The sequence below is a fragment of the Mastigoproctus giganteus genome, chromosome 1 (genome assembly GCF_048544385.1).
Source record: "Mastigoproctus giganteus isolate SK-2022 chromosome 1, ASM4854438v1, whole genome shotgun sequence".
Taxonomy (NCBI): domain Eukaryota; kingdom Metazoa; phylum Arthropoda; class Arachnida; order Uropygi; family Thelyphonidae; genus Mastigoproctus; species Mastigoproctus giganteus.
In genome coordinates this window covers 176,544,899-176,556,663 of record NC_143575.1, presented here as the reverse complement: position 1 = coordinate 176,556,663, position 11,765 = coordinate 176,544,899, and positions in this window count along the sequence as shown.

The following is an 11,765-nucleotide window of genomic DNA, read 5'->3' as shown; positions in this document are numbered from 1 at the left end:
CGTTGGCATGCATCAGTCAGTGCTGCTTTGTCGGTGCATCCTGAGGTGCATTACTCCTATCCCTCTCTACGCATCTGAACTTTAGTCATATGCTCCTGCCTTCCACCTAAACGAGTACCTCAGTCTGGAATATTGGTTGCTCAGATGGATGAGCAGGGTGGTGAATCACCCTTTCACTATCTCCAGATCCATCCTCCCAGCTAATCTAATCACCACTCCCTGGAGACTTCTCATTACGAAAAGAAATACACTCACGCTGGCTCGGCTTATCACAGGCCAAATTGATACTCCATCTGTGTCTTCCTTAATCTCTGGCCCAAAGAAGACAAGAGGAGAATGCCCCGACTTCTGCCTCCCTCTGCGGTTTACGATTACAAATATTGATTCCCTTAGGGGCATGTTTTCGGCCAACTGACTACAAATCTACAATAAACTGGGCATCCACCCTGATAAGTTCTATGAGGACATTTTTCAGCTCTATATTACCGTGAACCTAAATAAGGGACCCCTCAAATAATACTTATTACTCGCCCAGGACCTCGCAAATGCTAGGGACGGCTCTAACTGCTCGTAACTACTTGCTAGTGCTATTTAGAGCCATTAACAACTCATTATAAATGTATAGTTTAGTCTTTCCCATGGGAAATGTTCAGATTGTCCTAAGTAGAGTAATCATAGTCACCGAGACATAATTTTAATCTTTAACTGTAACTTATTGCCCAGCAAGAAACAATAGCTGTTGCTCAAATGCAAAACTTTTTAACCACTTTTCAGAGCATCTAAAGAATCTAATGAATTTATCCAGGTCGTGCTGAAGCAGTGTACTTCCATTTGTTATCATCTTTTACAGATTGGAGGATTTACAGATCCTCCAAAGTGAATATGGTCATGCGCAAATCATACTGCCTTCTTTTTTGTCGGCGAACTGTTCGAGTACAGTCGTAGTGCTTTTTTTTTTTTTTTATCTACAAAATATATGTATGTACTTTTAAGATGTAGTTATATTTTTTTAGTTTTAAAGAATTTTTATAAAAAGTTTAATTTTTTTTAAATTCAAAATATAAAAATATTAATATTTCCATAAGTGTTTTAAGCTCTGTCACTAAATATTTGATTCAATTCTTTATTTTTGTTAATGGAGCGGTAATAAGGCAATACTGTACTTTGTATTAGTGTTTCTCCATGGTGGACTGTTAAGAAATTTGAGATGAGCCTCCAAAAGTTTTAAGGTTGGTTAAAGTATTCCATAAGTATTTAACAGTTTCTGAAATATTTTATGATTTTTTTTTGTTTCAAACGTGTATATAATTATACGTATATACCTGTATTTATATAGACTCTATAACTCTTGCAAGATTCATTGTGAAAGATATTCAGTAGCAGCTAATTAGTGTTGTGCTTGTTTAAAAAAAAAAACAAACAAACTTAAATATTAAATTATATTTATGCGCAATATGAAGAAAATCTGGAAAACTTAAAAGAAGACTAAAAAAACAAAATTTATTTATGTTTGATGCAGAAACATAAATATACTATGATAGAATACAATATATTGTAGAGTTCTACAAACATCCACTTTGTAACACCTGCAAGGAAGCATCTGAGTCTACGTGGACAGTATTCCTATGCCACGGTTTTGAACATTTTTTTTGAATTCCTGTCACGATGAATCAGGACTTATTTGCTGTAATTAGGTGAACTTTGAAAAGTGGCTGCTCAGTTTAGATTACAATTTTATGGAAGAGTACGTTCCAGCCTTTACTCTTCCATAAAATAAATTCTTCAGGGCTCGGCGGGAATTAACGGAAATTTATTTATTTGTAATTTAGGTTTTGGGAAAAAGCATAAAGTTAGGAAAACTATATAAAGCCATTTCTGTACATAGCTATAAGCGAACGGAGTTTGTAGTGTATTGATCTCATATACTGCGCCACGAGTTGCCTTGGTATTGCACTACTTTTTTTTGCTCTTTATACTTTCAGAGCAGCTCAATACCAAGGCAACCCTTGGTTGACCCACAATATGAGATTGATGCATTTAGTAGCTCATAAGTATGTAAGGCAGAAAGAGGCTGTACCCGATTTGTATAATTGGCTTTATTTCTTTGTTTTATTTGGCTAAGAAGGCATATTGCTTCTTGTCCATGGTTTATAGGAACCTTTGTTAGTAGGGAAAAGGAAAGGATGTCATTATCCCTCTATACAAGACGATGGCTAGATCAGGTTTGGAATATTACAATCAGGTCTGGAGTGCACACATTTAAAAAAAAGATATAGGTGCGGACTGAAAAGGTTGACAACTAGATGTCTCAGGGTATTGATGTGCATGAGCGATGAAAGGGCTAATAAAATTAATAAAGCAAGTTCATTCTCCTTTGTAGGTGATTGATTGAGTTTTATTGGCGCATCAGCAACTTAGGCTTTTGTAGGTGAGATAAGACACAGGGGCACAAAAATCAAAATAAGGATATGAACAAAACAAGGCAATGTATGCAGCATTTTAGCATTAGCAGAGGCATATGATGCAAGAAAGCAAGCTTATGCAACATCAGCCAAAAAAAAAAAAAAAAAAAAAGAAAAAAAAAAGGCCCCCATTTCACCCCTTCGTTTGTTTCAAATACCTGTCCAGCTAAGCCTTAAATTTATTTAGGCTATCAACTTCCACAACAAAAGATGGACTTCTGCTCCACCAACCAACTACCCGCTGGCTAAAGGCAAATTTCCGCACATCTGTCTTTCCTCAATTTGAATTTATGCCCTCTCAGGTGATTATTAGCATTAGTAACGGCCGCATGGTGCAAGAAAGCCTATGGCTTATGCTGCACCAGCCAAAAAACAATGATAAAAAAAATATAAATAAATAACTAAATAATAATAATTAATAAAAAAAAAGGAAATTAAACCTATCATCCTATCATCCCTTACCCGAAAGCACTATCCAGATGATCTTTGAATTTCCCCAAACTGTCGGCCTCTACCACCCATGAAGGCAACTTATTCCAGTAATTTATAACTCGCTGGCTAAAATAAAACTTCCTGCAGTCCAATCTAAACATTTCCCCCCGTAACTTGAATTTATGTCCCCTAGTTCTAGCACCATTTATAATCTTGAAAATTTTGTCCTCATTCATTTTACTGATGGCTCTCAGAGCCTTAAACACCTCAATCAAATCTCCTCTAAGGTGTCTAGTTTCCAAACTCTGCAACCCACATATTCGAAGTCTTTCTTCATAAGGACGCCCCTTTGCCGATCTCATCAGGCGAATTTACCCGCCTTTGCACCCTTTCAAGAAGCTCGATGTCTTTCTTTAGGTGCGGTCTCCATACTTGAACACAGTATTCCAAGTGTGGTCTAACATAAGCCTTATATAATGGGATTATCACGTCCCTATCTCTACTTGCAAAAGTTCGATAGATCATCGCTAGGACACCATCGGCTTTCCTTGTAACCTGTTTACAATGCTCAAAGAATTTCATGTCTGACCGTATCGTAACACTCAAGTCCCTTTCCTCCAGTACTGGGTTTAGTTGAACTCCACCAAGTGAATAAGTTATTTTGGGATTACTGTTTCCCAGGTGTAATACCTTGTTACATTAAAGCATAGCTGCCATTTTTCTGACCATTCCTGAAGTCTATCTAGGTCTCTCTGAAGAAGCTCAGCTTGACAGTGATCATTAAATTCTCTACCAATTTTAACATCATCTGCAAATTTAGACATCACGCCCTCTATCCCTTCATCAATGTCGTTTATAAAAATTAAAAACAACAGTGGTCCTAATACTGATCCTTGGGGAACCCCACTTCTTACATCAACCCAATCTGAGGAATAGCCATTTATCACAACCCTCTGCCTCCTGCCCTGAAGCCATCCTTCTATCCATCTAAGGATTTTCCCAGTGATTCCAACCTGTTCCAGCTTATAAAGCAACCGCTCATGTGGGACTGAGTCAAAAGCTTTGCTGAAATCTAAATAAACAATGTCGAAATTATTCCCTAAATCCAGCTCGTGAGTGACCCTTTCGAAATAGCGAACCAGATTTGTTAAACATGATTTTCCCTTTACAAAACCATGCTGAGTATCCTTGAGAATTTCAATTCGATCCAAATGATCCTGAATTCCACCCTTGATCATTGCCTCCATGATTTTCCCTACTACTGAAGTCAGACTGACAGGTCGATAATTTCCAACTTCACTTTTAGAGCCACCCTTATGTATGGGAGATACATTAGCACTTTTCCAATCCAAGGGGATCTCCCCAGAGTCTATTGATGCTCGCATAATTAGCCTCAATGGTTCAATGCACTCACTTCCCGCCTCTCTTAAGATTATAGGGTATATTCCATCAACTCCAGGAGCCTTACTGGTCTGTAGGCTCGAAAGTTTTTTCATTAAATAATCTTGCGAAATTTCAATATCATTAATTACATATTTTTTAACTTCGCTCCCACAATTTCCCTTTGCCACAAAAGGCTTTTCATTTGTAAATATCGATGCAAAATAACTGTTGAGTTCATCTGCAACGGCAGCTGGTGTATTTATTACTATTCCCTTACGTAAAGATCCGATCTGGTTTGTCCTGCTCTTCTTGGCATTTATATATGTGAAGAATTCTTTATCCCCCCCTCTTTGCTCTGTTTGCTAGTGATTTCTCATAAACTGCCTTTGCTTATCGAACCTTTTCTGTGCCTCTATTACACATCACCTTGTAGCTGTTTAGGCTTCAGTACTTTTTATTGCTCTGTAACCTTTCCATGCCACCTTTTTCTGCTCAAGTAATGTGGCAACTTCACTTATTCATCCAACTTGGAACCCTCCTCGTGGAGTATTTTTTAATGGGATATACGCATTCAAGGCATCTGTGATTAATGTTTTAAAAGCGTACTACAGTTCAATTGTATTCATTCTCTGCGCGATATCTACCCAGTTAATAGAGGCCATGTAGTACCTTAAGGCATCGTAATTTCCTTTTCTGAAATTAAAACCCATTCCTTTGCCTTTTACTTCTGCTACCTCTCTCGTCATCATCCACCGTAGAACTCCGTGATCACTTCCTGCTACTGGTTCCTCTACTGTCAGCCCTGTTATGTCATCTGATTCATGTGTGATGATGAGGTCTAGGATATTCTTTTCTCTAGTACTTTCCCTGACATGTTGATACAAATAACAGTCATCTAGTTGATTTAAAAATTTTGTTCCTCATGTCGAGTTTCCTTCCCATTTACTCCAATCAATTAGAGGCAAATTGAAATCACCCATAATAAGGCATTGACGCTTACTTGCCCATTCCATTTGCATGTAGAGGCTTTTGTCATAATCTTCACAATCACCTGGTCTGTAGATTACTCCTACTCGCATTATACTCTTTGTTTCCAACTATCTCACACCATACAGACTCTATACTAGCATGTGAAATGTCTGAATCCGAGAAAGCTATCGTCGCACTCAGGCTGCTTCTGATAAGAAGCATTACCCCACCACCCCTTCTGTCTACTCTATCCTTCCTAAATACATTATACAAGCCGTACTGGAACTCATAATCCCCAATTTCCGGGTGGCACCACGTCTCTGTAAGCCCTATTATGTCCGCGTTACTTGTTTTAACCAGCAGTTCGAATTCGCTCATTTTATTGACGACACTTCTAACGTTACTGTATAAACAATTAAGATTTACTGTTCTTGTATATTTAACAACCCTAACACAACCCTTGAAGTTTTTCAGGCTCTCTTCCCTGATATTAGCTACCCGCTCACGTGAAACGTTTCTGCCCCCAAAACATCTAGATAATACGTCCAGTTGGGGTAACAGATAAGAACTCTTAAGGTATGTGCAAGAGTTAATTTGACCAATATTATCAGATAAACGCGTGTCAGTATTACCCACATCCCCCCTAACTAGCAGTTTCCCTGAACCTTTAAGGTATCCTCAATAATACTGGCAAAAACTTTTGCACCACCTTTTTTTAAGTGTATCCCGTCTCTACAAAACAAATTCCTTCTACCTACAAGTGTGGGCCATGCTGACAGAAATTTGCCCCCTAAAGCCTTGCAGATTCCTTCAAGTCTTGAGTTAATCCACAAGGCTCTTAACATATAATCCCTCCTATCGTGTCTGGGCAGCATTGCAGACACATAGACATTATGGCCTAGCTCGCGACATTTCCTCAGCATGGTCCTATATTTTTCCAACAAATCGTCAGATCGTGTACGTTTAATATCATTTGTCCCCACATGAATAATAATATTTTCTTTACCCCCTTTAAAATCTGACAATCTGTTGGTGCATTTCTGAGCAAGAGGAAGAATCCCATCAGCATTGAGCATGCTCAAACCATTCAAGGCTTTATACACCTCTATCAGATCAGCTCGCTGGTGCCTAGTCTCCAGACACTGTAATTTGCAAAACTTAAGCCTTTCTTCGTAAGAGCACCCCTTTGTTCCATTCACTAATCTTGTTGCCCTTCTCTGTACTCGTGCCAAAAGCTCTACATCCTTCTTAAAATGAAGCCTCCAGACCTGTATACGGCACTCAAGGTGTAGCCTGACCATTGCCTTATACAAGGGGATAATCACCTCCTTATCCCTGCTAGCAAAAGTCCTGTATATCATTGACAATACACCATGAGCTACTCTTGCAAACCATCTACACTGCTCAGAAAACTTCATATCTGCCTGCACAATTACGCCCAGATCCTTTTCATTCTCTACCACTGTCAGTGTAGTACCACAGAGTTGATACGTTACTCTGGGGTTATTGCTTCCCATATGCAGTATTTTACATTTGTCAATGTTAAACTTCATTTGCCACCTCTCAGCCCATTTGCTCAACTTTTCTAGATCCTGTTGCAGCAGCGTACTTGCATTCGTGTTCTTAACAACCCTGCCAACCTTCGCATCGTCTGCAAACGTGGACATTAAGCTTGATATACCGTCATCAATATCATTTATAAATACAGAAAACAACAGTGGACCCAACATTGAACCCTGAGGGACTACACTAATAACATTAGTCTACGATGAGCAGTGTCCATTGATTACCACTTTCTGTCTTCTCCCACTCAACCATCCCTTTATCCATAGCAACAATTTGCCTCCAATGCTACACTGCTCCAATTTTTTCAGCAGTCTTCCATGTAAAACAGTATCAAAAGCCTTTCTAAGATCCAAGTATATAATATCAAAGTTATTCCCTGTATCCAGTTCCCTTGTGACCACATCATAGTATCCAATAAAATTGGTCAGACAAGACCCTTAACAAAACCATGCTATGTTCGAGCTATAACTGAAGTCTTGTTTAGATAATCCTGATGCTCCTGCAGAGCTTCTTTAACCAGTGCCTCCATTAATTTTCCGGGAACAGAAGTTAAACCGACAGGTCTATAATTACTTGTGTCGCCCTTTGAATCCTCCTTTGTGAATTGGGGTCACATTTGCACATCTCCAGTTCATGGGTTCCTCCCCTGAGTCCAAGGAAGCTCTCATAATTATGGCTAAGGGTTTGCTTATTTCCTTTGCTGCCTCCTTTAATATAACTGGATAGATCCCATCCACCCAGGGTGCCTTTTTTATGTTTATCTTCAACAATTTCTCCTCTACTTTACTCTTAGTTATTACAAAATCATCTAGCTCATCTTCCAAAGTTCCACCTCTGGCATCCCCCCCCCCTGAATAACTCCTCATGTGTGAATTTAGATGCAAAATACTCATTTAGTTTGTTAGCTACCTAAGCAGGATCCTCAACTGTTGAACCATCAATATCCAGTGGACCAATCTGATTCATCCCTTTCCTTCTAGAGTTTATATAGGTAAAGAACTCTTTTCTGTTTTTCTTTGCATTCTTTGTAAAGGATTTCTCATAGTCTGCCTTTGCCTGCCTAATCTCCTTTGTGACTTGGTTACAGACCAGCTTATATCTATCATAGGCTTCCATGTCACCCATTAATTTGTATAATATCCCATGCATTTTTGTTCTCTGTCACATGTCTCATTAGTTCATCTGACATCCATTTAGGCCTCAACCTTGAACAATATTTCTTAGTTGGTATGTAAAGCCTAGTAGCTTCCAAGATAAATTCTTTGAATGCTTCCCATTTTGAATTTGCTGTTGGTAACATCATCCAATTGAAATTGTATGATGTTACCAATTCCAATAGAAGCAGTGCAAGAATCACTTTCTCCTCTGCCAGTGGCTACTATTAATCTATTAGTCCTTGTATCCTCCAACCTAGCAGTTTTCCGACCCACCTAACACTGCCTCGATAGCATCAGCAAATATTCTTGCACCCTTTCTATTTAAGTGTATCCCATCCCTGTAGAAGCAATCTCTCCTGTGAACAAGTACAGTCCAGGCTGAAAAAAATTCTACCCCTTGAGCCTTGCACAATCTTTCTAGGGCCGAATTGATCGACAAGGCTCTCATCATATACTCCCTCCTATCGTGCCTGGGCAGAATTGCAGATACTTTCAAATTCAACCCTAATTCACGGCTTTTTTTCAACAGTGACCTGTACTTGTTAAGTAATTCTGCTGGTCTCCTACTCTTAATATCATTAGTGCCAACGTGCACAACAATATCACCTTTTGTACCCTTAAAAGATGATATCCTCTCTACAACGACATCAACCTTTGCCCCTGGTAGACATACCCTGGTCATGTTCCATCTATCCTTTTTACAAAGCATGTTCCCCGTTTCCCTGACAATAGAGTCACCAACAACTACTAGTTCCTGTGGGACTAGCACATTCTGCCTTGGAGGTTGCCGCTGTGTTGCGTGATGACCAAGTGCAAGCTCTGGCGTTGATGTGGGCAGCTGAGAACTTGATGGGCCCCTCAATTTAGATCCTTCGAGGGCATCCACCCTGTCCTTCAAGCTCTCATAGAGGCCCATAACAACGCTAAGTTGTCGCCTGATTTCCTCACACTCCTTACATCGCGCACACCCCTTGGCAATATCAAGTCCCGTACTTTGATTGCCCCACAAACATCAAGCAAGCAGTGCATTTTAAAAGGCTGTGGGTTTCAGAGGGCAACTGCCCCCCTCCGTTCTCCCCTGAGCCACAGCACTTCCATTAGCTTGAGCCTTTTGCTTTGCTACTCTGGTTTTAGCTACATAGTGTAAGAAGCTACAGTCTTCTTGCATTATATAGCTACATGGGCCAAAAAAATAAGAAAATACAATTATGCACTTCCCTCTCATATAGGCAACTATCCAGTTGACCTTTGAATTTCTTCAAACTGTCAGCCTCAACCACCTGCGCAGGCAACTTGTGCAGTGTAATCAACGACTCGCTGGCTAAAATAAAACTTCTATAATCTAGTCTAAACATCTTCTCCTGTAATTTGAATTTATGTCCCCTACCTCTAAATTCTTTCATTCATTCATTTTACTAACCTTTCTCAGGGCTTTATAAAACTCAACCAGTTCCCCCTAAGGTGCCGTTGCCGAAATTTGCAGACAACATAATTGAAGTCTTTCCCTCGTACTCGTCCTCTTTGCCTCACTCACTATGCCTTATACTGTGGGATTATGACCTTTCTATCTCTACAAGATATTGTTCTATAAATCATCCGTAGGACACTATGGCTTTCTTGAACGCCTGTTTACACTGCTCAGAAAACTTCATATATGCCTGTATCGTAACTCTCAGATCCCTTTTTTTCCATTACAGTTTTTAATTCATCCCCACCAAGTGTATAAGTTACTTTGAGTTTACTATTCCCCAAGTGTAATCACATTTTGCTACATTAAAATGTATCCGCTACCCTTCTGAGTATTCTTTCAGCCTATTCAAGTCACCATGAAGTAGCACTGCTTGGCATTGATCATTAACGACTCTCCCAATTTTAACATCGCCCACAAACTTTGACATCACGCTCTATATCCCTTCGTCGATGTCATTTATGAAAATGAGAAACAACAGTGATCCAAAAACCGATCCTTTGGTGAACCCACTTCTGACGTTACTCCAGTCTGAAGAATATCCATTAATGAAAACCCTCTGCTTTCTACCCTGCAATCCACCTTAGAATCTTTCCAGTAATTCTGACGTGTTCCATCTTGTACATTAACCTCTCATAAGGGACTGAGTCAAATGCCTTGATAAAATCCAAATATCCATCCAAATTTTTGGATGGATATTTAGATTTTTTTGGATATTTGAATCTTTGGATCTGTGTCAAAATAACTTACCATGTTAGTTAAACATGATTTTCCCTTAAAAGTACAAAACCATATTTTTTGTCATTTAGAGAGCCATTTCTGCCCAAATGTCACTGAATTGCACTCTTAATGATTGCATTCAAGATTTTCCCTACAATGAAGTCTGATTAACCGGCCAATAGTTACTAACTTCTCTCTTATTGCTTTTATGCATTGGCGATACGTTGCTAGTTCTCCAATACAAAGGATCTCCCTCCATTCGAGTCCAATAATGCCCTCATAATTAACCTCAATGTTTCGGTACACTCTGACCGTGTATATTCCATTACTTACTACTTAACTAATAATAAATAAAATATTTAAAAATGTAAATTTAATTTAAAATAAAAAAAATGAATTTAATAAAAATTTATATTATAAAATAAATAAAAATATTAAATATATTTCCTTTCAGATTTTTAATAAAAATTTAAAGAGACACCTATTTCACGGACGGACCTTTTGAGATTTAATAAAATAAGTACATAGCAACAATATTGCACAACTTTTGTAAGTTGTGTGAATTTACATTTTCCTCGGTTGTTTTACACAACATTCCTATCATGGAATTTTCTGTTTTTTCCCTCTGTCCAAAGTAAACGAAATACGAACACAGAATTAACCATAAAATGCACAGTTGGGCGCAACAGTTCATCTTCTGTGCAGAGCATACAGAAGGCAAAATGCCATATCGATCCGAATACCACACTTATGGTGTCCTCTGAAGGCTAAATCTATCATGGTTGGAATTGTTTCATGAGAAAATTAACATTTATAATAATGCGCTGAACTGCAACGGTCAAAGTTCATAACAGCTGATATTGGTTATCTAACTGCCAATAAACCGTCCAGATAAGTACTTGGAAGCTTGGGACGATTATTAGCCTTATAATCTAGCCAAAATAAGCTGCTGCATTCTTAACAGCTCATTCAGAATACGTTGTAATGTATGTGCGATAAGCAGGCCCTTTCAGAAGACCAGAAAGGCCTGTGGCACTTTTAGCTTCTCCACATCCCATGCCATAACAATGAATAAAAATAGATGAAAACAAAATAAGGCACAAAAAGAGACATATTTTGGATGCATTTTTATTTAACAATTGCTTTTGGAGCGTTTTCTCTGTGAAATTCAGTAATCGTTGAGGAAATATATATAAATCTCTTAGAAAAGTATTTGAGGTCCAAACTAATGGCCTTCACGTGCCACTCCCAGACTCCTGATAAGCCTTCAATGTTGGGCTCTTGGTAAAACTATGAAATAGGATCTAAACTAATCTGATTACAGTTCCAAAACCAGCATAATCTGGCTCCATTCGTCAACAGAGTGACTCTCATGAGTGGCACAGTGTTCATAATCATACCGTGGATGAAAAGGCTGAGTTCTAATCCCATGAATTACCCGAGGTATTTTTATTGGGGTTTTTACAACGTGGTTGAATTATATTCATCAATTGTGATCGAGTTTTTCATCCTGAAAATAGCAAAATCAACTGAAGAATGTACGCAGTTAGTACACAATATACTGACGCCTCATAAACTTAATTACCTTGACGATTAGCACACACGCAC